We start from the raw sequence: 6000 nt of genomic DNA, 5'->3' as shown, positions 1-6000 counted from the left end.
AGTAAAAAGACTGTTTCATTGATTCATTGTTGCAGGTCAGGTTTTGTAGTGCAAGGTCTTCATCAGCAAGTTCTGTGCACAATGAAACGTCATTGATTTTTTTCAGAATAAGACTTATAACAGAAGAGAAGTTAAATGAATGAAAAAGAAATTGTGGTAGCTTTCCAGTTTCTACAGACTTACCAAGTACACTTATAGTGTAAGCTGAATAATCAGCAGCAGGTAGGGGGGCTCGCGAAGTCCGAATTACTAAGCATCGAATTTCACGGGTATTACCTGCGTTTCAGGCCCCTGTAAATGTATGCGTCGGCAGCGGGTATTACCCACGCGATGATTCCCTTACTGCTGCTGTGTTTGCGAAATCTATGTGTCTGATAAAAAGTACCTTTAATTGAGCATAAAATGCCCTTAAATATATAATGAGTGGTAAGCTCGTTTGTCCAAAATGTAATAAAGGTTACACAAAAGGTGGCTTAATTTCCCATTTGCGTAGGAAAGTCCCATGTGATATGAAAGTAACGTGTATGATGACGCATGAGTTTTCTAATGACAACGAGGAATATATAAGGAAACTGCAAGGGAAGCTCGATGGAATAGTTCCTAAATTCGTTTTAAGTTGCTCCTGCGGGAGGGAATTTAAGAGGGAACAGCATTTAAAATCCCATGAAATATCTTGTAGGGTCGTAAACGAAGGTTAAAATATTTCCTAGATATAGATGGACAACATCGCGCGCATTCAAAACAAAACTGTACGCAAGCTGCGAACCCAGGTATTGGATCGTTTGGACGCCGACTTCGCCTTCACGACATTCACAGATGGAGACACAGAAGAAATCATGAATGAAGAAAGAGCCGAAAAGATAATAGACCTGATGCCTGAAGGTAACTACCGTTTACAGTTAACGTTTATAAAGTATTACGACGGCGACTGGGTAATAGAAAGGGGTCGTAATCCTATCCGGGCGTCAGGTAAGCAGAACCTGTTTGAATTAAACAAGGATACGAGACCTGGTGCGATGGTGGGTATAGACGCGTTATTCTACGAAGTTGCTTATCCTGTTACTGTAGTTATCTACGGTGCGTATGAGATCAAAGAGCCAGACGTTAGGAAACTCAAGCCAATGCGACATCCCGGCAACTGCGTCGGGAAACTGGTAAGGGAATTCTTTGAAGATTCCGCCCGCGGAGGTAAGTTAACTCCGAAAAGAAAAGAAGCAATCAGGAAATGGGAAAACGCCACCTACAAAGCTGGGGCTACGATAGACAACATCAAGAAATTAGAAACACTCTTAGAAAGGCGCATACACGTGAAAGACATCACAGACGGGTACATTTACCCTGGGACACATAAATACGGCGGCAGAGGTGCTCCTATAGTCATCTACCAGCATAACGGACACGCTTGGCGAGAACTTCGATTCCCGCGAAAGAAAGAAACCAAGGTCTACGAAACCTCCCCGTTGGTGAACTTGATTCATGAGAACTCAATATGGTTAATGGATTCGGAAGGAAGCCAGTTTATGACCCAAGACGGCACTTTGTATCGCCCGGAAATCGAACACCAGCGCATCCAAAGCGCCTGTGAAACCCTTGGGGAAGACTTCTCAGACGAGGTCCTCAGCTCTCGTAGTTTGGACTTCTTAGCTGCAAAAAGAAGGAATGGGTGGAAACCGACCCCCAAAGAATTCAAAGACATAGCCAAAGCCTGCGTAGAACACGGTCATGGAGGTCTTTGGAATATGGAGTACGACGAAGACGAATACGTCTCCTTAGACATGAAGCATTGCTATCCTGCGTCATTTAAAGGTCTTGGCGATTGTAAGGAATATTACGACCGCTACGGATACCCAGACTCGCAGTTCTTTCGCGTGTCTTTAGATGGCAGCTAAGACGCGCCAGCAACAGGGTTCGTCAGATTAACGTCTTGGAAGTTGGCTAAAGACTTGCATCCCATAATTTACGCTTGGTATGGCAAGCATTTACAGGAGAAAGAATGGATACCCATACCGCTGCTAAAATTCCTTGAAGAGCGTAAACTCCTGAAATACACAGCGCATGAAGCCATACTCTGCCATAGCGCCTTCACGAAGTGGTGGCCAGAACACAACCCCACGGCCCGAACTGTCATAGGAAAGTTCACCCAGGGCGCCAAAGAAGGCGAGAAACACATGCAAAGGCGCCTAATAACAGACGAAGGTGAGTTAAGTTTCCTCATCAAGCGTGCCCATGACCAAGGAACCATGGTTTCCGTGGAGAAATGGGATTATTTCATAGAAGCCGAGCAAAAAGAACGCAAATGGAATGCTTTATGCTACTACCAAGATCATCGACCGCAATATTACCATCTCCGCGCCAGCATGCTTGCCTACGCGCATATCAACCTTCTCGCAATGCTCCTGCGGTTTGACAAAGAAGATATCCCCCGCGTAGCCACGGATTCCTTATACGTAAAGCCTACCGTGTTGGAAGAGATGAAGGAATTCTACACAAAAGACGAGTTGGCGGAAAGTGGACAATGGCGCGTCAAAGATAAAGAGATCAAAGCTTGGAGAGGCCGCGTAGAATATCACGGAGAACACACCCGGGGCACCGTAACCCCCACTGCGGACCCCCTACCTTCAGTTGCGGATCCAATCTCTTACCAACGCTTCTCTTACCTCTACGGTACGGGAAGCAGCGGTAAGACGACGCGTGTGTTAGAACTCTTTCCTAAGATAAAGGTGCTAACGCCAACGCACCGTTTGGAAAGAGAACTCTGCGAAATGGGCCACGACGCTCAAACGTACCATAGCTTCTTTCGTTGGAATGGCCAAAAGTGGGTACCTGAAGCCATCCACGACATACCTCCGGTGATACTTTGGGATGAGATTTGCACCGTTCCTTTAGAAATCCTCAAAGAATTCGTAGAATTCCTCCGTGGAAAGTGTCAAGTAATATTCGCCGGAGATCCCTGCCAGCCTCCTCCAATAGCCGGAGAGATGCCCCACGAATGGCTGAAAGATTTCGTAGACCATGCGGAGGAAATTAACACCGACTACCGCAGCAAGGATCAAATAAGAAACCTGAAAGCGGAATGGAGGGGCCTCAGTGACGCCGAGCAATGCAAAACACTGCGCAAACGCGTACGAGCGAAGTCCTACGAGGACTTTCTATACGCCTGGCATCCTAAAGATCTGGTGCTAAGTAGTAAGCGCGCAGCACAGTCTCGCATACAGAAAGACCTCTTCAAAATATACCAAGAGCGCTTCCCTACGCATCCCGTGCCCGTTTGTTATAAACCCCACGACACCCGCATGCAGCGCCGCGACGTCTGCGTACCCGGTACCGACAACCAACTGCAAAATGCGGTAACGCATGATAAAGCCTGGGTGCCCATAGAAAAGGTGGAAAAAATAACCTCCCATCCAGACTGGCGCTTGGGCTATTGCATGACAGTCCACAGCGCGCAAGGGCGTACCATAAAAGAAACCTTATGGATCATAGACCAGCGGCTGTGTTGGAGCAGCCTTATCTACACCGCGGTAAGCCGCGTAGAATATGCCAAACTGTTAAGAAGAGCCTGGGGGCCGCAACTGCGTTACGACCGCACCCCAGAAGACATAGCAAAGGAGAACATTGCCAAGAAACTCCTTCGCTACAAAAGACACGACGAAGAGAAGGGTCATGTAGTTGACTTATGCGTGGACGAAGTCTATAAGAAAGGGGCAAGGTGTGCCAAATGTAACATACCTCTACTATGAAGGTTTGACCCAAATGACGATCAGCAGTTCTCCGTGGATCGTATCAACAACAAGCGCGGCCATTGCAGAGGTAACGTAAGACTGACATGCCTAGAGTGTAATCGGTCGCGTGGAGCAGCACTACTCTGAGTCTTTGGGGACTATGAGCAGTTCTTCCTTGACAAATCCACGACTTGGGCCATCTAGGTAATACAACACGGGTTGCCCTTCCTTGGTGACGGACTTCGAAATCCCATACGTTTCCAGGGACCAGTTAGGATCCGTGGCTCTCTTACTGACACCTTCGAGTTCCCCCGGCTGATAGAGGTATCTGACCACTATGTTGCGGGGTAGCTTTTTTTCCTTCAGTCCGACCGCCCTCGAACTTCTGACGTAGGACTTGTGTTCCACGTGTTTCTTCTTCATAGCATCCCTGGGTTTCATTCCCGTAGCCATGGCCGCCTCGTTGTTCAAAGCCGCGACGACCTGGGGGAGCCTCTGAGTCCATTCCCTGTTGCGTTTGGAGTGATCTTCCAGCTCTTTCCAATACTGGTACCCAAAGAGACGCTCGGCCAAGGTCTTATTGAATCTTTCGACGATGCTCTGACCCCTGTGTTACTCAGCTTCGGCTCTCCTAATCTTCGTGCTGTGGTCTTTCAGGGTCTTAGTAACCACGCCCATGAACTCCGTCCCCGCATCCACTTGCAGCAGCTTAGGCCATTTCAAGACGCGCTTATAAATCCTACCTAGGGCTTCTGCGACTTCCCCAGAATCCTTGCTGGTTATGGGTTGGGCGTCCTTGTATCTGCTTGCGATATCGCCTACGGTCAAAGCGTATTTATAGGTCTTTCTTCTCACCTTGTCGTGCGGTAAGAAAAGCAAATCCGCCTGATGAACTTCATTGGGGTCATTTACGGTAAAGCTGGGCCTGGTAATGTACTTGGGCACGGGAAGATAAACCTGCCAGAGGGTTTGTTTTCTTAGCCAGTTCTTAGCCGTTTCTTCTGATACCCTGGCCGCGGTCGCGAGTTTCTTGATAGCTGACGCTCCTCTCCAATAGTCTTCGGGTCCATAGTAAATCCTTTTAAGTTTGTCCTCAGTTCGACCCATTATATGAATAGAATCGCGCTTCGCTTGATTCAAGCGAAGGATAGGACAAGATTGATCTTTCGCCCGTTGAAATCCACCGTCTCTCCGTCCACTCTAATGGTGATGTTTATGCTTTCTACCAAATTAGACAAGTCATAGCTCAAAGAAATGGGAGTGTATTCTACTGGGTCGAATGGATTACCTTTGGGCAGAAACTTGGACATAAGAGAAGACTTTTCTCCATTGTTGTAACTATGGACTAAATCACAATAGACTTCGCAAGAGGATGCGACTTTCCATTTCACAGGTATGGCTGTGTCGGTAATTGTCTTGCCTGAGGCACATAATAAAGATCCCAATGGGTCAAACTTTCCAAAAGTTACTGAATAGTTTGGCATATTATGTTTGAGGGTCATTTCGTGCGGCAATCCCGTGGTGAGAGTATAACCGCGCTTGGCGAGCTCCTTAGCAAGGGTGATTGGCGTGTAATGTCCATCGGGTAGCATTTCACCTTGATATTTGCCGGGCGCCTTAAATACGGTGACCAAGGCATTGACTAAATTATAACAAGAATTGTACAAAGAGCAACTAACCAGCCGAACCTTATGGGCTTTGATGTGGGGATTCAGATAAGTGGTAAAGTTATTCTTGTCGCTTTCCAAAAAGACGATCATTATATTCTAGGCGCCAAAGGCGCCACTAGAGGCTAAGCGTAGCTTAGACTAAGTACGCCAAAGCTACGCCTCCCGCCAGCCCTGCGACTCCTACGAAGACCAACTCACTATCTTTTTGTTTCTTAGAAGGCTGGTAGTAATTCTTGAACTGAGGCTTTCTTAACCCCGTTAATGCCGCGGGGTGCGCCTGCGCATAAAGCTTAAAGGCGTAGTCTGTATTTTCAAAGTTCTTGTCTGCCTGCATTTTGTCTTGGTAGTTCTTGTCCAACCAATCCCTGTAAGCTTGTCTTTTTTCATTCCAAGCTGCCACGTCCCTTTGATACTTTTCCAGCGCCAAGTCGTGCGTCTTTCTTTCGGCAGCGCCGCTGTGATCACCTCTGACTAATCTATCCAAATATTGACCACCATAATTAGCTCCAGTGAATGCTAAAGCTGCAATGACTCCACCTGCGATTAAACTAGCCATTTATACATTAGGGATGTACTTTTCCTTCCGCAGGTAATCCTTTACCATGATA

Source organism: Actinia tenebrosa, unplaced genomic scaffold (genome assembly GCF_029948245.1).
Source record: "Actinia tenebrosa isolate PJP-AT-01 unplaced genomic scaffold, QUT_ActTen_1.0 PGA_scaffold3__52_contigs__length_22856419, whole genome shotgun sequence".
Taxonomy (NCBI): domain Eukaryota; kingdom Metazoa; phylum Cnidaria; class Anthozoa; order Actiniaria; family Actiniidae; genus Actinia; species Actinia tenebrosa.
This window is presented reverse-complemented; position numbering follows the sequence as displayed.